This window comes from Macrobrachium nipponense, chromosome 14 (genome assembly GCF_015104395.2).
Source record: "Macrobrachium nipponense isolate FS-2020 chromosome 14, ASM1510439v2, whole genome shotgun sequence".
Lineage (NCBI taxonomy): Eukaryota > Metazoa > Arthropoda > Malacostraca > Decapoda > Palaemonidae > Macrobrachium > Macrobrachium nipponense.
In genome coordinates, this window is record NC_087207.1 from 55,501,001 (window position 1) to 55,527,593 (window position 26,593).

Here is a 26,593-nt window from a genome sequence, read left to right on the forward strand (position 1 = left end):
TATATAATATATAAAGGTATAAGCCACTACAGAATAGTGAAAAACTGAAGTAGCTACAGGATCTTTCGACTCAATGTCCTTTACTTATCTGCTAAGCAAAGGACATTGAGTCACAAGATCTAGCTGCTACTCCAGTGTTTCACTTCCTTCGTAGCTTATACCTTTATTTATGCATTTATCACGTTCCAAACTTTCGTGATTCAGTTATATATATATATATATATATATATATATATATATATATATTATTATTACAAACGTCCTTTTGACCATTTGTCGTGAGCTTTTTCTGTATTAATAATTCGATAGAAAATATAGCAAAATGCTACAGAACAACAAGATGTTTATGTGAAGTATAGCTGACGTTTCTCCCATGAGCAGGCCAGGTAATTAAGTCACCTAAGCCAATGTCATTTTAATCCCCATCAGAAGGGGTTTGGAAGAAGAGCCCTTTGAGTTCAAACCCCGAAGTAATTAAGGCAACTGCCCAAATCCGATAAGCCTCACTCAGGGAAAGCCCTTCTGAGACATCACACCCTGCTAGTCTTTGTAAAGCAATCCCCAGGCAATTTCCCGACAAGCAACAGAGGGACAATTCCCCCTGACCTGCCACCAGCTCACACTAACGCAGGTCACTTCCTCGACCTGAACCCACATCTGCATCTGAAATAATAGATGGAAACTAGAACTAATGAGATACAACACATCCCACTGTGGGAACTTCTTTACATAGAGGATATGCGACACATGGAATAAACTGCCACCAGAAGTTGTAAACAACGACAGTGTGGAAGAGTTTAAAAGAAAGCTAGACCAACTCTTCAGTAAGCCCTGCTCCCACAGATAAGTGAGCACACGATGTCTCCTCGGATGGACTAACAAGTCTTTGAGACATCCTAATCCTTGTAAATCCTTGTAACTCTTGATCCAGACTCTCAAATCCAATTATCTCACCATTGTTACCTCTTTCACTCGAATCTCTTACTGGCATACTTTCAACGACCTTTCAGGTACATGCCAGGATTAACCGCGTGCCCTGAGAAGAGAACACTAGATGATCCCATTAAGATGGAACCATGAAAACATGGTATAAATGCAGGCACCGACGGAACATACGTTGCTAGCATATTCAACAAAATCTCTGTAATGTACCCACTCGGATAGGGACTCTGCTCAAGTTCCCACTAGACGTCTCCGTGTTAAGTCTTATTTATGCTTCGACTTCAGTGTTAAAAGTTCAATGATTGATTCATTCCAGTGTTAAATATCAGTGCTTTATTTCATGCTTTTCACTGCTTTATTTCATGCGTTTCACTTTGCTTACGTATCCCATTTTAATGCTTACTCGTAATTCCATTGTATGTTACAACATCCCGCTGCATTGCAGATCTGTGCTGCGAGTGTCTGTTGTGTGAAATCAACTGTAGGCCAATGGCGCCACCTACTTGCAAACTGCCTGTGCCATAATAGGTCATTTAGAACAGTAAATCTGATAATGCCATGAGCTCTATTGATATAGCTCCTGCATATATTTCATCTTCTGATACCTTTAGTGAATTATATGTTTTAACTGGACACCCTAAGATTAACTTGAATCTTCATTTGATGAAATTCATTTCTAAATTTCTCTACTAAAGTACCACCTTTCTGATCACTGGTGTGTGACCCCCTTGGCAGTTGCTCTTTCCAAAGGCATAGTTATAGCCATCTCTCCTATCTCATTGCACACTTATGGCCACACCCGTGACAATACACACACACATACACACACACACCACACACACACACACACACACACACATATATATATATATATATATATATATATATATATATATATATATATAAGTCATATCACATTTCCGTGATTCATATACATATATCGAGCTACAATGTCCTTTAATATCTAATTCGCTCTACCTCGGAATTAATATAGTTTCATATATGCTTAACCGAAGGGGAATTTTTTCTCGATAATAGACTTGCCTGGACCAGGGCGCGAACCCATGGATCCTTCAAATCCAGGAACGTCAGTGAAGCTTTTTGAAAGGATCCATGGGTTTCGCGCTCTGGTCCAGGCAAGTCTATTATCGAGAAAAAAAAAAAAAAAAAAATTCCCCTTCGGTTAAGCATATATGAAACTATATTCATTCCGAGGTAGAGCGAATTAGATATTAAGGACATTGTAGCTCGATATTTATATATATATATATATATATATATATATATATATATATATATATATATATATATATATTGTGACGTTTATAGATCGTTTCGTCTACCCCACAATTAATTAATTAGTTTGATTTGGAAAACGGCAGCCATTTCCTCCAAATATCAGCTGAGTTTTAGTAAACGCGGGAAACCCAAAACCCGCCAGCCAGAGATAGGGAGTTCCCCAGTTGGGGGAAAGGAGTCTTTTGTCAGCTTTAGGGACGTATCTCAAAAGGGAAGGGTGTAGGCAGATTGGTACTTCTTAGACCTATATCTTAAGCTCTTTTTCCTGTGAACCCTCTGCTGGCTGTATGTTCTGTTTCCAGGATTTGCCTTGCTCGTGGGGGGTTAAGCTGATTCCCAACACCCATGGAAAACACCTGGATTCATCCTCAGTCGTCTCCAGACGCGACCTTCGGACGGATGTCCGACCACCTGCCTTCCATTTAGGCCTACCCAGGGCGTCAGTGGCGCGCAAATAGACCCAGTCCTAAGACAAAGCCAGGCCACGTTTTTCTACAAAGATCCACTGAACACGACATCCAGGTACGTCTTGTGAAACAGCATATTGCCAGTCCCTTACCTCCTATTATCTATTTGATCCTCATTTTCCCAATTCAATTTCCAAACCAAAAGGAACTCATCCTTTTGTTCCCTCTCACTGCCTCATGGCCGCATGCTTCCCCTTGTGTGATCGTCCCCAGACAAATGAAGTCATTGCATACCTCAGTGATACATTAAAAAGTTCCTTTTCCCCAGTGTTAGAGAACTAAACAAATGAAATTGGGCAATAAATCCTTTTTTCTGTTATCTTGTTTAATCTGGGATTCTTTTCCAGATTCCCTGAGTCACGTGTCACGTCTCTCTCTGCCCGCAAGTGTTGCATTACCCAAGTTTATGAAACCAGCTTGTATGAATCACATTTTGAGCCAGCTATTATCCATTTGTGAGAGATTGTAAGTCCCAACGTGTGGACGCTGCATTTACTTTTCTCCAGGCCAGTACGAGCCTTTTGTAAATAAATAGCTGTAAAGTAACTAGTTGAGTTTCTGGCGACCTTTTCCTCTAAAGAAATTATCACTAACTATCAGTTTTACGGTAAGTTCCATTAATTTCATCTTGTCCCCCATCCATTATTTCTGTTTATGTATCGAGACCCTCTCAAGGCCGGGCTCATACGTAAAAATATATATATATATATATATAATATATATCTATATATATTATATATATATATATATATATGAATTTTGTCACTTATACACGTGTTACTTTCTTATATTCACAAACAGTAATCCGCAGAAATGGATGAATATCGAAGTTGCTGTATTCTGGGAATATCTGCAGTAGGGGAGACCGGGACTAGTTGTTACAATTCTACTATTTTTACCTCTAATTCAATATATAATGAAGAAAACTTAAAGAAATTTATGCTGTGAAAAGGTTATTATATATATGTTATCATAATCATGTAATAAAAGGGTTATATAATTTTTAATTCCTGTAATATAATAGAAAATAGCAAAAAAACTTTTTGTATACAACTTCCCCCAGGGGCAAGTTGCTAGTCCATGGGGTATATTGTTACAAAATATAAGAAGAATCATATCCTTTAAAAACCAAAGGAAATCAATTAACACTTCATTGTACACAGGTCACACATATACATAATGAGCAATTTCATTTGTGCAGCATTCATAGACCTAAACGTTGCATTTGATGCATTGCACCCATTATTCCCCTGCGACTGTATTTGGCCATTTCACCAATAATCTTTAATGTTCCTTTTGCTTTTATTTCCACCAGACATCAGAAACCTTTTGTTATTCAGATTCCTTTTACTGGTTTTACTCTTGAGCCTTTTTCCTTGTGAATTTTCGTTGTGCTTCTGTAGTTTCATCTTCCTTTCTGCATCTTTGTGTCTTTCTAGGGCTAGTCTTTTTAAAAGGTCGTAACTCCTCTGGGGGTTTGATATCTCCTGTAAGACTTTGTTCTGTCTTTATAGAAGGAGGTGATTTGTATATGTAAGGCCTATTTAAACCAACCTTGCTTGTGCTTGTAACAGGGTCTGGAATAATTTTCAAAGGCTTGTTATGTAATGGGGAGTTAGATGGTCTTGAGGAGGTTCACTGGTGGGTATCATGTAGCCTAAGCAAACTTCAGTAGGCTGTAACGGGCTTTCATCGTTTGCTTTGGTTTCGTTACCTATTTTTTGTGGCTTCTACGACTACAGGTGTATCCAATGAATTTTGTTTTGGACGACCAGATATAACTATATATTATGCGAGGCAAGTTGTTACTGATTGTAACACCTAGCCCCGAGCGAATTATTTTCCCTCTCCTCATAAATTTTGCTATTCATTTGAATTACGGGGAAATGAAGTCTAATCACATAAGAAGAAATAGTTATTTTTAAAAATCACATTATTTTTCATGAACACGAGTTTCATTTTGGTCTATGAAAATGACACGAAACGTCAAAATATTTCCTTAGGGTATCCAAAAACAGTTTTTGCTTGTAATTTCGTAGACGGGTGATCAACTTGTTTGTCATTCAACGAGGATAAGGCTGATACTGACGCCTAATCGTGTGAAGAACCTCGGCGCCAACTATTTCTATATGATGAAGATATTGACAGCGTATTAAACTACCCCTGTATGCAACTAGCACCGGTCTCCCCAACTGACAAATTATTCTGCCGCGTCAATTACGTAATGCATAGCTGATTGATAATAAAGTCGATTAAATATCTTTGATTCTGAACCAATCTGGGGTAGGTGCGGTATTCAGTCATAACGCAGAAATTTTACGGAAGTGAAAACCTGATTGGTATTGGTCTCATGGGAAGAGGTTTATCTGCCAATTAGGGGAACATCCTCCTCGCCAAGGGGTCCACAACCTTTCACTGAAGGCTCTTCTACCTTGGCAATTGTTTTCATATTGAATGGGATACTCAAAGAACGGAAAGAAGAGAAATGTGGAGATATTTACTAGGTATAAGCATTAGCATACGTGAAATGATGGCTAACATTGGCCTCAGATGGAGGGTGACTGGCTAATGGAAAGAGTACATGATTCTGGAGTGCTGGGAAGGAAGAAAGCTAGACCAAGTAAGTGATGGACAGACGAAAAGAAAGTATTGGAAAGTAGAGGCATTGAAATCAATTTTATATATATTATATATATGCATATACGTATACATATTCATATCTGTATAGGGAGAGAGAGAGAGAGAGAGAGAGAGAGAGAGAGAGAGAGAGAGAGAGAGAACTGAAAGTGTCATACCAACATGCATTAGCCCCCAAAAATCCCAGTATTCCAAAATTCAATGACATCCCAGAGAGAGAGGAGAGAGAGAGAGAGCGAGTTCGCTGTCCTCTCGCTGCTCCTGAGGGCAACCGCCGTTGGAGATTAGCATGTGATATACAGTCGCAGATATTTTTGGGTCGCCGTATAAATAAAAAGGGTTTTTTTCCGGCAGCTATTTTTAGCGCCCCTGATCAATACTATGATGATCCCCTGAGGTTACCGCGTAGGAAGGTTGGGGTGGAGGGTGGAAGGGGAGAAGGAGGGATGGAGGACCATTGGGACAAAGACAGGGAGGAGAACACTAACTTGTTTACGCAGTCGTGTGTGGTTTATACTGATAGCTCAGTGGTGAGAGTCACTGTCTATCTCGGTGCCGAAAGAAGTACTCATTGTAAATCCAACTTGGATTCATAAGTTATCCCCGAGGTGCAGTGAGCTCAAGATATTGAACGCTATCTTTTAGCTTGACACTCGGGAACGTAATAAATTTACAGAGGTCGATAGGAGATTTTAATAAACTGATCTAAATCGTTTCTTCAACAGTCCTAGATTCCTCTTGCTCTCTCTCTCTCTCTCTCTCTTCTGAGCAAGAGGAATCCAGAATGAGGTAGTTAATAACTTTTGTCGATTAGGCATAAGACCCAATTTGTACTGCATTTTGTATAATATATTCCATTTGAACCAAGTTTTTGACATTCATTTGGCGTTTTAATAGCCAACTTGAGCACAGAAGAAAAGTCAGTAATAAGAGGAATAGAGCAACTTCTATACAGAATAAACGCGGCTGAAATAGCCATTACTTTCAATAAAACCTGTATTAATGAAGTTGTTCTTCCAGCATATATTATTATTATTATTATTATTATTATTATTATTATTATTATTATTATTATTATTATTATTTTATTATTATTATTATTTTGTTCTAAAGGGTCCACAATAATACAAAGTGTAAAAAGTCCGTGTATAATTTTGAAGACTGTAAAGTCTTCAAAATTATACACGGACTTTTTACACTTTGTATTATTGTGGACCCTTTAGAACATTATATATACTCTCGTGATAGAGAGTTTTTCCCTACTAATTATTATTATTATTATTAGGCGCTAACTTCGCCTCACCACCACGACATCACAAAGTCCAAAGCTGGTTGGTTGGCCTTGTGCCAACACATGCATTTGTCCGAAGGCAGCCCTTGGGAGAGGTAAAATATTATGCAAGTCCTTAAGATGCTTGGTTTAGAGATCAGCACTCAGACCAACCAGAGGTTCCCCGAAACATAACAAATAAAATTTTTGAAATTATGTATGAAATTCCCATGTCATTATTTTGAGAATAAGCAGACATGCCCCGAGTGGTGATTGTTACAAATAGTTGTGCATTGTGGGAATGGCCAAAGTTCTGATTGCCCAACCATAAAATCTCGTTAAGACTTCGTATAATGTCAAATATATATACTGAATAGGATAGGACATCTTATGATATTGCATTGGTTACGTGGAATTACTGTTATGACCCCCCCAAATTTGGTCATGTTTTGAAACATCGTTAGCTTTTATGTTAAAAACGACTGATGGAAAGGCATTACCGTTATTTTATTTTCTGAAGTTGTAACGAACTCTCCCCTGCTGAGAGATATGTAAACCAAATCTCTCTCTCTCTCTCTCTCTCTCTCTCTCTCTCTCTCTCTCTCTCATGCTATAAATAACAGCTCCGTCTTGCTCAACGAGAAGCCTACCAGCCAATCTGGTAACCACAGCATAGCACTATGTAACTCGTAGTAAACAGGCAACAATGACAGTTACAATGGAAACTTTTGCACACTCTCTCTCTCTCTCTCTCTCTCTCACCAAGATACTAACAGCAGTTCCATCTTACTTAACAAGAACCCTACCAGCCAATCTACCAACCCACGCATAGTACTACTTTCTCTCTCTCTCTCTCTCTCTCTCTCGGGTGGCGACCTATTTGTTTCCTGACGTCAAATTCATGTGCGTGGGAAAGCCCCATAGTTTGAATTACCTAAAATACAACTTGCACAATGACCTCTGTTGCTGTGACATCATTTCTGCGGCCGGCGTCAATCATCAAAATCATTTATAGTCAAGTCAGTTCCCAATAGTGGCCGCCGATTCATTACCATTGTTCCAGCAAAGACTCGCGTGTTTTCCCAGCTGCGGGAATTCATTTTCGCGTGATATTATTAGAAACTTCACTTTGATGAATGAATAAATGACAATTGAGGGCCCCCGGTGTTTTGGCGTAATGGAAGGCCAGCTAAGTTTGTCAGGCCTATCTTAATCCAAATCAAAATAAGGTTTAGACCTAGGCGCATGTACCTAAATGAAGGCATGTGTTTGCGGTACCACACGAACACCATAGGCCTAAGTGTACGTACTTAACGAATGCATGTGATGGCGATACCACGGGGGCATATTATCTGGTATGTTTTAATATCCTATTATAATATATATATATATATATATAATTATATATGATATATATATATATATATATATATACATATATATGTAATACTATATATATATATATAGATATATATAGTATATAATATATATATATTATATTATAATATTATTCCAATTTCACACTGACGGTGACGGTGCCCGACTTCAATTTTATACGAGCATAAAAAAAAAGCGCTGGCAACTTGTTACCAAGTTTATAAAACGATGAGAGAACGTGACGAACCAAGATTGTCTCCAGCCACTCCCGCCCTCACCCCCTCCCCTCCACCCCCCCCCCCTCCCTCCCCCATGTCACACCACCTGCAATACGTTTTTCGTCCAGTTGAGTTGAACCAGACGAACCAACGCCAAATGTCGTCACTCAAAAACATATCCCCGAGGCTCCTCATGCAGGGAACTGTGACATACGTGAATTCACGCAGGTAAAACTGTTCGCTTTCAAGTTTATTTGCGGTGTTGAAATGCGCTTGCTTGCCTGCACGCTTGCTTTAACATCAAAAGGATATGAGTGCTTGCCCACGCCATCTGCTGCATAGTGTGTGTGTGTGTATTAGTTTTTATTTATTCATCAATAAGACGGACGTTGTGCCAAAGAAAAATCATGCTAATCTTTTAAGCACATTTTCGCTTGATGGATATTACATGACACGTTTATCTGTAGTCTGCCCTTGGATGGGCGTCTATAGTACACTCTCATGAGCGTTTGATATATATATATACATATATATATATATATATATATATATATATATATATATATATATATATATATATATATATGCATTAAGCTACAAATGTCCTCTTAATATCTAATACGCTCTACCTCGGAAATAATATATTTTCATATATGTTACCCGAAGGGGAATTTTTTAGTTGATAATTATAATTTCGTCGGCTCGCGGGCGAGAACCTCTGAACCAAGAAATCAGGACGTAGTACAGTGAAGCGCTCTAACCATACGGCTATACTCACATCTACCAACTTTCTTAACCTTAAACTCTCTCTCTCTGTCTCTCTCTTCAGAGCAAACTTCTGCAACCGCTGGCACGCAGCCAAGACAACCATGAGATATAATTCACTCATTATGTTCCGGAGTTTCCGGGCTAGTCTCAGACCGGATATGAGGAGCAGTTTCGAAGGTGGTGAGCACCTTGTAACTTCTCTGTCTCTCACAACAAGAGAAAATAAAAAAAAATTAATAAATAAAAAAACTGTCATAGTAATGTTTTTACAAACCAGCACGAGAGTATGGTACTACATATGCGACGAATATAGTTCTTGGTTATGTTTAACTAATATGTAGATATATTTACTTTGTATACTATAGATATACTTCTTGGTACGTCTTTAACCAATATGTAGATATATTTACTATGTATACTACAGATATACTTCTTGGTTTATGTTCAACCCATATGTAGATACATTTACTGTGTATACTATAGATATACTTCTTGGAATGTGATAACCAATATGAAGATATGGTTACTTTGAATACTATAATTATAATTCTTGGTATGTGTTTAACCAACATGAAAATATATTTACTATGTATACTATAGTTACACTTCTTGGTATGTTTCACCAATATGTAGATATATTTATAATGTATACTAGACCCTACAGTATTTACATTACTTGTTATTCTATATTAGGTGCTATTATTACTCGAGACATTTTTTGGTATGTGTTGAGCCAACGTGAAAATATATCTACTATGTATATACTATAGTTATACTTCTTGGTATGTTTCACCAACATGTAGATATATTTATTATGTATACTAGACCCTACTGTGATGTTATTACTGGCGACATTTCGTGGTCTTCAAACTAAATCTATTTTAATCTTAACTTAATCCCCTACACCTAAACTACACACCTTATCTGAGGACTCCTAATCTAAACGCATCTGAGTACGCCGGTGTCCAAGTGCGGGAAAGGACAGCTTTAAGCAGTCAAATTCGGAAACTCTCTCTCTCTCTCTCTCTCTCTCTCTCTCTCCCTGGAATTCCACGCACTGGTCCAAGCGGGGGTGTGGCAATGATGCTCGGATGACGTCACACTTACGTCACGGGATTTTTTTTTTACCGTATCGTTAAAGGGTACCGGATTTGCAATGATTGTATTTTCTTCCTGGTTATTATATACCAGTACAATTCTATTTATCTGTTTTGCTATAATAATAATAACCATGTTTATTCTTCACTTGCTCTATATTTGGATCCCAAGTGAATAGGCCTACTAGGCCTATAGTCTGGCGGCGCTATTTTTAGAACCTGTTCCGTATGTTTCCGTTTTCAGTGAAGAAGTTGGTCGTCTTCATAAGATGTATCAGACGTTTGTCATCTTCACTGGTAACATTCTTTCTTTTTTTTACAGTTACTGCGTGATGCTATCACGAAATTCACTCTCTTCTTAGAAAGAATCTATCTATATATATATATATATTATATATATACTATATATATATATATATATATAATTTTATGTATATATATATAATTATGATATATATATAATATATCTATATGTATATATATATATATATATATATATATATATATGATAGTTACCAAGAAGTTCTTAGTTTTAAAAACCCAAAATATCGACGATTCTATACACGACAGTCTCTGGGAAAGGATTAGTACTACGTTCTCAGTCAGTCACAGGACTCAAAAGCCTTAAGAGCGAGAGGATAAATTTACTTAAAATTCCACAGACCAACATGGCCTGTCTGCTTCGAGTTCCGTGTAGTCTCTGATTTTGTCAGGATCTTTGAGGAACCATCCTTGCATTTTTGTTTAATTTATAGTTTTTTTTGTAATAAGTGAGATATCCTCGCTGTACCACCTACTTCTCTTTGCCTTCTCTCTCTTTCGAATAAGCACCAATAATGGCCCTTGTGTTCATCTTTCGAATAATAATAATAATAATAATAATAATAATAATAATAATAATAATAATAATAATAATAATGAAAACGTATATATACATATATATGTTTTTATAAACTATATACAAATATATAAATTTTTTTTGCAAATATACGTAAATAATATATATATATATATATATATATATATATATATATATATATATATACGTATATATATGTATGTATATATATATATACATATATATATATATATATATATATATATATATATATATATATATATATATATATATATACTATATTCAACGTCAATGAAACATGCCATTTCGCACAAGCATATTGCGCAATGGCAAGACTTAAACCAAAGTCTGCCAGTCTGTTTACAAGCGGCAATAACTTTTATCTAAATAAGGCAATCGTTACCAAACCTTACACCAATAGCTAGTGGTCTGGTGCTGGCAGGAATTAAATAAAAACAGGACAGAAAACCATTGTAAAAAAAAAAAAAAAATACAAGTTAAACAGAAAAAAATAAACGTTTTATACCAAGGGCTATGGGGTCACATTGAATTCAGAGAGCCACTGCAAAAAGAGAGAGAGAGATGAGAGAGAGAGAGAGAGAGAGCGAGAGAGAGAGGAGAGAGAGAGAGAGAGGAGAGAGAGGAGTAGAGAGTAGCAGATTGCAAAATCTTTGGGAGAGAAGTGAGAAAATCCTTTCACCTTTCCAACGGCGAGGTTTGCCAATTTCTAAATTCTAAACCCTGCAAGAGAGAGAGCGAGAGGGTGAGAGAGAGAGAGATAGAGAGAGAGAGAGAGAGGAAGAGCATTGCAAACTCTTGTGAGAAACCTTTCACCTTTCAAACGGCAGAGTTGCCAATTTCTAAACCCCAGAGAGAGAGAGAGAGAGAGAGAGAGAGAGAGAGAGAGAGAGAGAGCATTGCGAATCTTCACACCATATCATACCAAACCCTACAACTAGCAACGGGTCACAATAAGGCCAGGAAGCACCCAAGACGCAAGAGAACCAAGCAATCGTAATTGACCACGAAGGGTGAACTCAGCTTTAAACGGGCTACCGCCGGAAATTCTCTCTCTCTCTCTCTCTCTCTCTCTCTCTCTCTCTCTCTCTCTCTCAAAATCGGAACGAAGTAAATGCAGAGGGCTCTGGGTACATACGAGATATACCGAAAACGAGGAATAAAAATTAACGTTTTATTATCGGTGTAGACTTTCACCGGTATAAGGTGTAGGGTAAAGAATAGATAGATGATCAAATCATCTTTAAAACCTCTAGGAATCCTAAAATATGCTCTTAAGAATATCGTGTTGTCTTTAAACTTGCCAAAAAGGACAGGAAGGGGAGGCGTGTAGTTCACCCTCTTCTCCGTTGGCTGAGAGAGTCAATTGGTTTTAACGTCTCAAATATGAAATTATTATTATTATTATTATTATTATTATTATTCAATTTCTTCTTCTAAAATATGCTACTTTCCAAGATGGTTCCCTTAGGCTTGTAGCATACTGCTTTTCAACAGTTGCAGATTGGCTTGAATAATAATAATAATAATAATAATAATAATAATAATAATAATAATAATAATAATAATAATAATAATAATAATAATAATATATGGGGCAGAGGAAAACACCATCAGCTTCCTCAAAAATACAATGCGCAACTGGAATACAATACTTACAAGCTCTGGAATAAGACTAGCAGAGGTTAATATCAGGAGAGGGATCTTCCAGGGAGACTCACTGTCCCCACTACTCTTCGTAGTAGCCATGATTCCCATGACAAAAGTACTACAGAAGATGGATGCCGGGTACCAACTCAAGAAAAGAGGCAACAGAATCAACCATCTGATGTTCATGGACGACATCAAGGTGTATGATAAGAGCATCAAGGAAATAGATACCCTAATCCAGACTGTAAGGATTGTATCTGGGGACATCAGGATGGAGTTTGGAATAGAAAAATGCGCCTTAGTCAACATACAAAAGGGCAAAGTAACGAGAACTGAAGGGATAAAGCTACCAGATGGGAGCAACATCAAACACATAGATGAGACAGGATACAAATACCTGGGAATAATGGAAGGAGGGGATATAAAACACCAAGAGATGAAGGACACGATCAGGGAAGAATATATGCAGAGACTCAAGGCGATACTCAAGTCAAAACTCAACGCCGGAAATATGATAAAAGCCATAAACACATGGGCAGTGCCAGTAATCAGATACAGCGCAGGAATAGTGGAATGGACGAAGGCAGAACTCCGCAGCATAGATCAGAAAACCAGGAAACATATGACAATACACAAAGCACTACACCCAAGAGCAAATACGGACAGACTATACATAACACGAAAGAAAGGAGGGAGAGGACTACTAAGTATAGAGGACTGCGTCAACATCGAGAACAGAGCACTGGGGCATTATCTGAAAACCAGTGAAGACGAGTGGCTAAAGAGTGCATGGGAAGAAGGACTAATAAAAGTAGACGAAGACCCACAAATATACAGAGACAGGAGAATGGCAGACAGAACAGAGGACTGGCACAACAAACCAATGCACGGACAATACATGAGACAGACTAAAGAACTAGCCAGCGATGACACATGGCAATGGCTACAGAGGGGAGAGCTAAAGAAGGAAACTGAAGGAATGATAACAGCGGCACAAGATCGGGCCCTAAGAACCAGATATGTTCAAAGAACGATAGACAGAAATAACATCTCTCCCATATGTAGGAAGTGCAATACGAAAAATGAAACCATAAACCACATAGCAAGCGAATGCCCGGCACTTGCACAGAACCAGTACAAAAAGAGGCATGATTCAGTGGCAAAAGCCCTCCACTGGAGCCTGTGCAAGAAACATCAGCTACCTTGCAGTAATAAGTGGTACGAGCACCAACCTGAGGGAGTGATAGAAAACGATCAGGCAAAGATCCTCTGGGACTATGGTATCAGAACGGATAGGGTGATACGTGCAAACAGACCAGACGTGACGTTGATTGACAAAGTCAAGAAGAAAGTATCACTCATTGATGTCGCAATACCATGGGACACCAGAGTTGAAGAGAAAGAGAGGGAAAAAAATGGATAAGTATCAAGATCTGAAAATAGAAATAAGAAGGATATGGGATATGCCAGTGGAAATCGTACCCATAATCAAGGAGCACTAGGCACGATCCCAAGATCCCTGAAAAGGAATCTAGAAAAACTAGAGGCTGAAGTAGCTCCAGGACTCATGCAGAATAGTGTGATCCTAGAAACGGCACACATAGTAAGGAGAGTGATGGACTCCTAAGGAGGCAGGATGCAACCCGGAACCCCACACTATAAATACCACCCAGTCGAATTGGAGGACTGTGATAAAGCACACACAAAAAAAAAAAATAATAATAATAATAATAATAATAATAATATATGGGGCAGAGGAAAACACCATCAGCTTCCTCAAAAATACAATGCGCAACTGGAATACAATACTTACAAGCTCTGGAATAAGACTAGCAGAGGTTAATATCAGGAGAGGGATCTTCCAGGGAGACTCACTGTCTCCACTACTCTTCGTAGTAGCCATGATTCCCATGACAAAAGTACTACAGAAGATGGATGCCGGGTACCAACTCAAGAAAAGAGGCAACAGAATCAACCATCTGATGTTCATGGACGACATCAAGGTGTATGGTAAGAGCATCAAGGAAATAGATACCCTAATCCAGACTGTAAGGATTGTATCTGGGGACATCAGGATGGAGTTTGGAATAGAAAAATGCGCCTTAGTCAACATACAAAAGGGCAAAGTAACGAGAACTGAAGGGATAAAGCTACCAGATGGGAGCAACATCAAACACATAGATGAGACAGGATACAAATACCTGGGAATAATGGAAGGAGGGGATATAAAACACCAAGAGATGAAGGACACGATCAGGGAAGAATATATGCAGAGACTCAAGGCGATACTCAAGTCAAAACTCAACGCCGGAAATATGATAAAAGCCATAAACACATGGGCAGTGCCAGTAATCAGATACAGCGCAGGAATAGTGCAATGGGCGAAGCAGAACTCCGCAGCATTGATCAGAAAACCAGGAAACATATGACAATACACAAAGCACTACACCCAAGAGCAAATACGGACAGACTATACATAACACGAAAGGAAGGAGGGAGAGGACTACTAAGTATAGAGGATTGCATCAACATCGAGAACAGAGCACTGGGGCATTATCTGAAAACCAGTGAAGACGAGTGGCTAAAGAGTGCATGGGAAGAAGGACTAATAAAAGTAGACGAAGACCCACAAATATACAGAGACAGGAGAATGACAGACAGAACAGAGGACAAGCACAACAAACCAATGCACGGACAATACATGAGACAGACTAAAGAACTAGCCAGCGATGACACATGGCAATGGCTACAGAGGGGAGAGCTAAAGAAGGAAACTGAAGGAATGATAACAGCGGCACAAGATCGGGCCCTAAGAACCAGATATGTTCAAAGAACGATAGACGGAAATAACATCTCTCCCATATGTAGGAAGTGCAATACGAAAAAGGAAACCATAAACCACATAGCAAGTGAATGCCCGGCACTCGCACAGAACCAGTACAAAAAGAGGCATGATTCAGTGGCAAAAGCCCTCCACTGGAGCCTGTGCAAGAAACATCAGCTACCTTGCAGTAATAAGTGGTACGAGCACCAACCTGAGGGAGTGATAGAAAACGATCAGGCAAAGATCCTCTGGGGACTATGGTATCAGAACGGATAGGGTGATACGTGCAAACGACCAGACGTGACGTTGATTGACAAATCAAGAAGAAAGTATCACTCATTGATGTCGCAATACCATGGGACACCAGAGTTGAAGAGAAAGAGAGGGAAAAAATGGATAAGTATCAAGATCTGAAAATAGAAATAAGAAGGATATGGGATATGCCAGTGGAAATCGTACCCATAATCATAGGAGCACTAGGCACGATCCCAAGATCCCTGAAAAGGAATCTAGAAAAACTAGAGGCTGAAGTAGCTCCAGGACTCATGCAGAAGAGTGTGATCCTAGAAACGGCACACATAGTAAGAAAAGTGATGGACTCCTAAGGAGGCAGGATGCAACCCGGAACCCCACACTATAAAATACCACCCAGTCGAATTGGAGGACTGTGATAGAGCAAAAAAAAAAAAAAATAAAAAAAAAAAATAAATAATAATAATAATAATAATAACACCAAGAGATGAAGGACACGATCAGGAAAGAATATATGCAGAGACTCAAGGCGATACTCAAGTCAAAACTCAACGCCGGAAATATGATAAAAGCCATAAACACATGGGCAGTGCCAGTAATCAGATACAGCGCAGGAATAGTGCAATGGGCGAAGCAGAACTCCGCAGCATTGATCAGAAAACCAGGAAACATATGACAATACACAAAGCACTACACCCAAGAGCAAATACGGACAGACTATACATAACACGAAAGGAAGGAGGGAGAGGACTACTAAGTATAGAGGATTGCATCAACATCGAGAACAGAGCACTGGGGCAATATCTGAAAACCAGTGAAGACGAGTGGCTAAAGAGTGCATGGGAAGAAGGACGAATAAAAGTAGATGAAGACCCACAAATATACAGAGACAGGAGAATGACAGACAGAACAGAGGACAAGCACAACAAACCAATGCACGGACAATACATGAGACAGACTAAAGAACTAGCCAGCGATGACACATGGCAATGGCTACAAAGGGGAGAGCTAAAGAAGGAAACTGAAGGAATGATAACAGCGGCACAAGACAAGGCCCTAAGAACCATATATGTTCAAAGTACGATCGACGGAAATAACATCTCTCCCATATGTAGGAAGTGCAATACGAAAAATGAAACCATAAACCACATAGCAAGCGAATGCCCAGCACTTACACAGAACCAGTACAAAAAGAGGCATGATTCAGTGGCAGAAGCCCTCCACTGGAGCCTGTGCAAGAAACATCAGCTACCTTGCAGTAATAAGTGGTACGAGCACCAACCTGAGGGAGTGATAGAAAACGATCAGGCAAAGATCCTCTGGGACTATGGTATCAGAACAGATAGGGTGATACGTGCAAATAGACCAGACGTGACGTTGATTGACAAAGTCAAGAAGAAAGTATCACTCATTGATGTCGCAATACGATGGGACACCAGAGTTGAAGAGAAAGAGAGGGAAAAAATGGATAAGTATCAAGATCTGAAAATAGAAATAAGAAGGATATGGGATATGCCAGTGGAAATCGTATACCCATAATCATAGGAGCACTAGGCACGATCCCAAGATCCCTGAAAAGGAATCTAGAAAAACTAGAGGCTGAAGTAGCTCCAGGACTCATGCAGAAGAGTGTGATCCTAGAAACGGCGCACATAGTAAGAAAAGTGATGGACTCCTAAGGAGGCAGGATGCTACCCGGAACCCCACACTATAAATACCACCCAGCCGAATTGGAGGACTGTGATAGAGCAAAAAAAGGAAGAAGAAAAAGAGGGAGACCAAGAAAGAGATGGAAGGACTGTGTGAGAGGAGATTTAAATGAGAAGGGAATTGATGAGGCAGAAGCACAAGATAGAAATAGATGGAAACGGCTCATCCGAAACGGCGACCCCATATAAAAATGGGAACAAGCTGGGAAGAAGAAGAAGAAGATAGAGCAAAAAAAAAAAAAAAAAATAATAAAATAAATAAATAAATAATAATAATAATAATAATAATAATAATAATAATAATAATAATAATAATAATAATAATAATAATAATTTCAATTTCATATTTGAGACGTTAAAACCAATTGACTCTTTCAGCCAACGGAGAAGAGGGTGAACTACACGCCTCTCCTTCCTGTCCTTTTTGGCAAGTTTAAAGACAACACGATATTCTTAAGAGCATAATAATAATAATAATAATAATAACAGGGATATAACATGCAGTACAGGGTAACAGAGAATACCGGATAATGTACACTTTCTCACTTGCAGCACATGGGTCTAATGTCGGCTAACCTTGTCCTTATTCGCAATTCATGAGGAGAGCGCCTTGCTGATTATGTTAATCAAAGCGCCAGGGAAACGCAGACCTTGGCACAGACCTCCAAATATCAAGTGGATGAACTGAGGGTGTATGCGCTGTTTGTGCACATACACACACATACACGTCTATATATACGTGAGTTTGTACGTGTGTGAATCCGAGCGTTACACGTGGCTCGAAATTCATCCTGTCCCTCTGATATAAGACAGTCAATTATCTAATTGTCATAGACGCTGTTTCCCATGTGCTATATGACCTGATTGGTTCTGAAATGTGTGCAAAACAGAGAGAGAGAGAGAGAGAGAGAGAGACTAGAATAAATCTGCACAAACAAGTAATACAAACAACTGGAGAGAAGCTTGATTATATAAACACATACGACAAGTAAGAAACGAGAGAGAGAGAGAGAGAGAGAGAGAGAGAGAGAGAGAGAGAGAGAGAGAGAGAGAGAGAAGGACCTTGTTTCCATCGCACTGATAACGTCACCGCTGCTATATTGGGAAGGCCGAAGTCACTAGACCGAGCCTCACTTTAAGGCCATTCATTTTTTTTTTTTATCTTATTCAATTGTACTAAAATTATCAACACGTTCGCGATACGATTTTTATTCAGGGTGAAATGGCAGCTATTTACAGGCAATTTAACAGCGAGAGAGAGAGAGAGAGTGGGTGGCATTACTTCAGATATTTTTATCTCGCAGTGGCATTGTATTGTTATAAATAATAATAATAATAATAATGACGTCCCGTTTGTCGTACCATTAACGTCATTATTATTATAAGTATTGGTCTTCTCGCTCTACTTCTATTGATGCTTTTACTTTTGGTGATAACATCACTGAACAGGGAATAGACCAGTTTAGGGTAAACTTCTCCATTATTGGGTCAGTCTATTGAGGATAATTTCTACATTATTTGCAATTATTACTATTACTACTCTCTCAAAGTAGTGTTAAAAGTGCATGAAGACCAGGGCTGTTTTAAGCCTATTAGACCAATTTTATCAAATTTTTTGTGTTCTAAGAGGAATAAACCGCTACCGAAATCATGGAATGAAGAATGAAGTATTATTCCTCACATTACTATGCATATTATATTAAAAGGAAAATTTCACAAGTCTTCATTTCTATAATATTCAAATTAGGTCCCGAAATTCCTCGCACCGGCCATGATGAAGAACTGAAAACATTGCCGGGAGCTTCAGAACTGCTGGCCTTATTTGGGCCCGAGTAATAACAATACTAAAAATTAAGGGTATTATTAGTATGAAAAAGTAATTTATTACTCTTTTCTCATTCTCTCCTAACTGACAAAGGTTATTGTATGTGTGTCACTTCTTTAATCAACCCTAGACAAAAATATAACAAAAAAGTAACAAAGCAAGATAAAATATTAAGGCTGTAATATAAGTCTTGGTTTAAGTTCAGTTTTCCCTGTTCAGTTCTCGTGCTTATTCTTACCTTCGTATGTGAAACATTGTCCCAGAAATCATAGTAAAAGAGATCCCAGTATCTAGAACCTGGTACAAGAGATCATATTCCAAACAGCCTAGTACCAGCTATCCTAACACCAGATTTCCTAATCCTCAAGTTCCTGGTACCTGACATCCTACGCCAGATGGCCTAGTACTAGTGATCAATAGTCCCTTGTTGGACAAGTGGTTTTCGCGCTCGGCTGCCAATCCGGTGGTCCGAAGTTCGATTCTCGGCTCGGCCAATGCGGAATCAGAGGAATTTATTTCTGGTGATAGAAATTCATTTCTCGATATAATGTGGTTCGGATCCCACAATAAGCCGTAGGTCCCTTTGCTAGGTGGCCAATTGGTTCCTAGCCACGTAAAAAAATATCTAATCCTTCGGGTAAGCCCTAGGAGAGCTGTTAATCAGCTCAAGTGATCTGGTAAAACTAAGTGATCAATGATCATCACCTCAAAGCTACTAGTACCACAGTTGGTAGTAAAATACCAGAGATCGCAGCCCTAGAGATAGCAGAGATCTGATTCCAGAAATCCTATTGTCAACATTCCTTGCAAATGCCAAAGATTCTATCCGCAGAAAACCTAGGACAAAGACACTGGTACTACCAGAGATCCTGACGCCAGATGGCTTAGTATTGAGATCCTTGGACCAAAGAACAGAATGACAGAGATTCTAGTACCACAGTTCCTATCAGCTAAGAACCTAGCGTTCGACTACAACCAGAGATCCACATAAAAAATCCTATCGTCAGCGATCCTGAGTGTCCTAGTATTATCATTTTTGTCCCAAACGATATTCGCAAATGGACTTGAATGGCAATAATGATGAACTACTGGAAAATTACAACAGAAAACAAATTTAATATATTATAATGTGTGATTAAAGTTCCATAAAGTATTGACAAATAAACAGAGAAGATAATAATGACAAATACACGAAAAATGTAATAAAAAGAGATTTTACCTGGTAATCCCATGCAGCTGAGTACACCGACTGAGTCTTAATTATTAAAGCAGGCTGCCTTAACAGTGTTCTGGACTAACCTGAAGAGTTCCCTGTAAAAAGAAGAAAGGAATTATTGGCCTGGATGAACATTTGGGTCACATGAAGAGATCGCATCAAGATGTCGAAAGTATTATGAGTTAGTAAATTAGATATCAACCCCGTCCTTATGAGGTTTCTTTGGGAAACAATATTCTTATCTTTGATTGAAAGTAATGTCGATTTCTTATGTGGTTAAGGACGAAATTTATATAATTATATATATATATATATATATATATATATATATATATATATATATATATATATAATATACATATATATATATATATATATATATATATATATATATATATATATAATACGTATGCATATATATATAAAGTCAAACAGGCAGTAAAATATTTTCAAAGATCAAGGACACATAAAGTTAACTTTATTAAAAAAAAAGTATAAACGCACATACACACACACATGTTGACTTAGGAACAGGCATGATAGAAAAAAAATAGAGCGCGCGCCTCATTTCCCCAACCTGATAAAACAGAATTCATTCGAGGCCCGTTCATGACCTGGCATGTGAATAGCAAGGCCCTTGGGAGCGAATTCCTTCGGCCAAAAGCACACAACGCAACCGCCTCTTGAATATTCATAGTAATCGCTAATCGAAGACGCGCAAAATTTGAAGAGAACCTCAATAACCGGCCTCTGGAAAGGAGTAGGAATCAGGAAAGTTCGTCAAAGCTACGGTCATTCACGAGGATTTTCATATTACGTTACTCGCTATATATTCATAAATAATAATAATAATAATAATAATAATAATAATAATAATAATAATAATAATAATAATAATTAATAACGATTTACTAAAGAGAGTTATACTACACGTTCATATCAGTCCCAAGCCCGAACCGAAATCGAGAGCCGAGCTTGAGAGCAGTCTGTCAAAAGAACGCTTTTAGGGAACGGTAATAGTAATTGGTTGCCTGTGAAGAAGGTGACGCCAAGTCTGGTCAGTGCTTGGAAGAGTTGCCTAACCACCCGTTAATTTCCGAGACTTCCTAGAGACATTAGGAGTCAACTGTCAGCTGGGAACGACAGTGGGTCACAGTGAGGCTAGAACTCAATCTAATGTGCTAATAATAAATTAAACTAACCAACTGGTAAATAATGTAATTAACCAGTTAATTAAAACAATACCGTCTATGAATGAAAATAGATCGTCTTATTGACTGACTCTCTCTCTCTCTCTCTCCTGTCCTTAACTACAACCCCATTAAGATTACGGCGTCATTGATCTGTCATCTGACAAAAAATAAATAACTAAAATAAAAACAGCAAATTCTGTTGAAAGTTTTTTTTTTTAAACTTTACTTTTCCCTTGAAGTAGAATTTGCTCGGGGGGACGTTTTTGAAAAAACTTTTCTGTTCTCAAATTATTCCCCCCGCTTGGCAACAACCCGCAACAGTCGTTAACCACTAATTTGTGGCCATTTCTCTCCTCCCCCCAACCCCCCCTAAACTCCCTGAGCAGGGAACAGTATCGACTGAGCCATAAAATATCAAAATAATATTTACTGGGTGGATCCGATACTTGTTGGCGGAGAGAAATTAGCAAACTTGGGTGTTCATTTCATCTAATAATAATAACAGTGCTCTTGTGACCTCTCTGATATCTAGATTTTAAGAGAGAAAAAAAGGGGTGGTAGAGGATTGGCCGATTAAAGACGAATGCTTGTGAGGAGAATTTTAGTTAACACGGTTTCCCTTGGGGCTCCTTAGTTCACAATACAGAATAAAATGTAGCTAAAATTCTTTAAGTTCCTAAGTACTATACGCCGAATAATCTATGTCCTTTAGTCATTCGTGGGCTCTTTGTAGATTTAAATAAAAACAAAAAACCTGCAAGTGCGTGCACGAATGTGCTCTCACTATAGAGAATGATCATATGATAACGAACATCCCGATGGGCGATGACAGCACTGAATCACAGATGCCATTCGTTCCCAGAAAAAGCAATTTTGCAAAACTAAGATTTCTCAGTGGAGACGACCGTATGTGAATTTAACGTTCTCTCTCTCTCTCTCTCTCTCATGAGTTATTGGAATTGGATAACCAATCCCAGACTAATTTTCCATAACGGCCTATTTCAATTTTTTCCAATCCATGCAAATTTTGGCGAGGCAATAGTTACGTATTTCATTGACCAGATTGTAAGAATTCGCCATTGTGTATTGCAGAATTTAAGGCATATGGAAATTGCTCTCTCGTGTTTCCTAACTGGCATTTACGCTTAAGAAATTCTATAAGTCTGTTTTTTTATTGTCGTAATTGAATGCTACTGCAATACCTGTTATTACCCTCCGTTAATAGGAAATTCGATGTCATTACCATCGTTGCTGTAATGACTATGATGTCGGCAATTATTTTTCCAAACTAAAAGTCATTGTCATATCATAATGATAATAATTATTATTTTCTAAGTTAAATATAAATTACAGGTTATAAGTTGCTCTTCGATTATCATTTCCGGTTAGAAAATTATCACTTTACAGTAACTTGTTTCAGTTTCATTCAATATGCCTTTCTTTACCCTGCCAAGTGATCTGCCGAATCCAGAGGTCCACACCAGGCTACTTATTCACTTTAACGCTTTACCACCATTTCTGGGCCATTTTTAGGCAAAGACTCGTGCGGGCATAAAAACTAAGAAAGGCTTAATTTTAAACAATCAAGCAGCCAAACATCCCCTCTAGCAATACAAAAGAAAAAACTTCTAAACCCACCAACCATTCTTTCCAGAAAATAAACAAAATGAGTAAAAACTTCTAAACTATACTCTGTTTTTTATTCCATCTGTCCATCCGCCTGTGGTGTTTGCGCGTGGTAACACTGCATCCCGGACTTTAAATATCCTATTTCGAATATTAACGGTGTAATTCGCATACAGTAAGTTCCTATTCCGGATATTAACGGTGTAATTCACATACAGTAAATTATTAAAACACTTTTCAGTTGCAAATGTCCACCCAGGTATCCTTTTATTTACCTAAAATTACACATAGCGTAACTACGTAAATCCCGGGCCGCAGTGTTACCATGCGCGACCACCACAGGCGGATGGACAGATGGAAAAAAACAGAGTATAGTACTCAACAAGATGTTATGGCGTTTAGAATCAAGCGGCCTAATATCTTGTCGAATTTTGAAGGAACGGAAAAGTTGGGGGGAAATTTCGTCAGTGTAAAGGCTGTTTAGAGCACGTAGAGAAAGGGGTGGAGCTTGGACACTGACAAGGAGAGAGAGAGCGCTCACTCACTGGCTTAGAGAGGTTTAATAAGCGGCTGCACCTACAAATGTATATTTTTGGTCGGCGCTCCCATCGCAATTCTTGCCTACTCCGTATCACTTATTTGCCCCTTGGGACCTTAATATGGGCCAAGACGATGATTTGACTCAACAGATAATAGCAGAGATATGTGCGATGAAGCAATCTGGCCTTAAAACAAAGCTGGGAGTGAGGAGACATTCAGATTGCTTTAGTCCACATAATATCTCTGCCGTTGAATTAAGTCTCGTCTTGGTCCCCATATTAAGGTCACAGGGGGCAATAAAGTGATACGTAGTAGGCAAAAATTACGGTGGGGCGCTGACACAAACGGTCAGTAAGGTATGGATAAAAAGCATGGTCTAAGCAATACTATGAAGGAAAGCATGGTATAAGCAATACAATGAAAGAAAGCATGGTCTAAGCAATACTATGAAAGAAAGCATGGTCTAATCAATACTATGATTGATTGATTGATTGTGAGTTATCTGGCGTCAAACTACCAGGGTCACCGACGCCGAATACTAAATGTGATCTTTTAACTTTTATAATATATTATACAACATTCAAAATACCTTTATCTTTATGAGAGATATATAAATTTGATTTAAAAAATAAAATAAATTTCTGATAAGAATAAAAATAATACTCCAATAAAAAGAATTGTGATTGATCACATAACAGTAAAACTATTAAAAAGAAAAAAAATGTATATACTAAGACAACACAGCTGTCAGATATATTTGAGAAGACCAGCTTCTTTGATAAAAGAGATAATGTTATTAATAATGCACTTTCGCCCAACAGTTTTGCCATGCTATAATTACCCCCTGCTCCACTACTATAACCTAAAAAACGATTCCTAAGTTCCACCAGACTGGGACACTCAACCAGCAAATGCCTAACGGTTAGTGGAACTAAGCAATCGTCACAGAAGGGCTCATTGCTCATTTTCCCCATCCATCAGATAGCCATGAGTTAAACGCGTATGGCCAATACGTAATCTACACAATACAATCTCCCACTTCCTTGGTATTAGGTTATATTTCCAAGGGTGTGTCTGACTGGTAATTTCTTTAATTTTATTGGGGCCTACTCTGTCCCACTGAAGTACCCATAAATGCTGGATGGATTTCCATATATCATAGAATGTATCACGATAGGGAACAGGGCATTTTCTTGGTATCAAAGTTTGCGCAGCTGATTTGGCTAGCTTGTCTGCCTCTTCGTTACCCGATATGTTCACATGGGCATGAACCCAACAAAAAGAAACAATGCTCCCTCTATACTGGTGCAAGAAAATCCACTGCAAGATCTTCAACACCAAGGGATGATCAGTATTAAAGACTTCCAGGGACTGAAGGGCACTTTTGGAGTCACAAAATATTGTGTAGCTACACACTGGGAGTGTTGTAATATGTTCCAGTGCTACTAGGATGCCATACAATTCAGCTGCAAAGTTTGAGGCAACAGAAGGAAGTGCACCTCTTCGGTTAAAAGATTCGCTAAAAACTCCATATCCAACGCCAGCATTGGACTTAGAGCCATCAGTAAATATAAAACTTGTATCTACATGCTCTGATACATGCTCTAAAAATATGACCCTCATTTCCTCATCAGATTTATCCCTCTTTGCTCCAATGAAGTACCTGCAGAATTTCACATCAGGTAACCTATGAAAGAAAGCATGGTCTAATCAATACTATGAAAGAAAGCATGGTCTAAGCAATACTATGAAAGAAAGCATGGTCTAAGCAATACTATGAAAGAAAGCGTGGTCTAAGCAATACTATGAAAGAAAGCAAGGTCTAAGCAATATTATGAAAGAAAGCATGGTCTAAGCAATACTAACGAAAGAAAGCATGTAAGAAAGCATGGTCTAAGCAATACATGAAAGAAAGCGTGGTCTAAGCAAATACTATAAAGAAAGAAAGGTTAAGCAATATTAGGAAAGAAGCATGGTCTAAGGCAATATATGGAAAGAAAGCATTGGTCTAAGCAATACTATGAAAGAAAGTGTGGTCTAAGGCAATACTAAGAAAGAAAGCAAGGCTAGCAATACTATGAAAGAAACGGGGGGGGGGGCCCATGGTCCTAAGCAAACGTGAAAGAAAGGTGGGTCTATAGCAATACTATGGAAAGGAAAGCGTGGTCTAAGCAATACTATGAAGAAATGCAAAGGTGTACTAAGGCAATACTATGAAGGAAAGCTGGTCTCAAAGCAATATAGGAAGGAAAGCATGGTCTCTAGCAAAATACTATGAAGGAAAGAAGCATGATCTTAGCAACTACTATGAAGGAAACGTATGATCCTTAGCAATTACTATGAAGGAAAGCATGATCTTAGCAATACTATGAAGGAAAGCATGGTCTCAGCAATATATGAAGGAAAGCATGATCTTAGCAATACTATGAAGGAAAGCATGATCTTAGCAATACTATGAAGGAAAGCATGGTCTAAGCAATACTATGAAGGAAAGCATGGTCTCAGCAATACTATGAAGGAAAGCATGATCTTAGCAATACTATGAAGGAAAGCATGATCTAAGCAATACTATGAAGGAAAGGATGGTCTAAGCAATACTATGAAGGAAAGCATGGTCTAAGCAATACTATGAAAGAAAGCATGGTCTAAATAGGCCTAGCCGTGCGCAGGTCCAGCCAGCCATTTCAGGACATTGGACATTATATATAGGATCAGGGATTCAAGAAAATTAGCACCATGACGTTATCACTGCGACACTGCCGGCAATTTTTGTCCAGCACACCATTCTCGCCTCATCACGGTGACT

The 26,593-nt window shown here is 38.4% G+C and overlaps 1 long non-coding RNA gene across 1 annotated transcript in view; it reads right to left on the reverse strand.

The window, feature by feature from the left end:
- LOC135226116 (uncharacterized) overlaps positions 1 to 26,593 on the reverse strand; it is a 334,862-nt gene that overhangs the window by 305,372 nt on the left and 2,897 nt on the right. Inside the window, exon 3 of the long non-coding RNA XR_010317171.1 lies at positions 20,432 to 20,523. This is a non-coding gene — a long non-coding RNA (uncharacterized LOC135226116). The remainder of the gene's footprint in view (positions 1 to 20,431; positions 20,524 to 26,593) is intronic.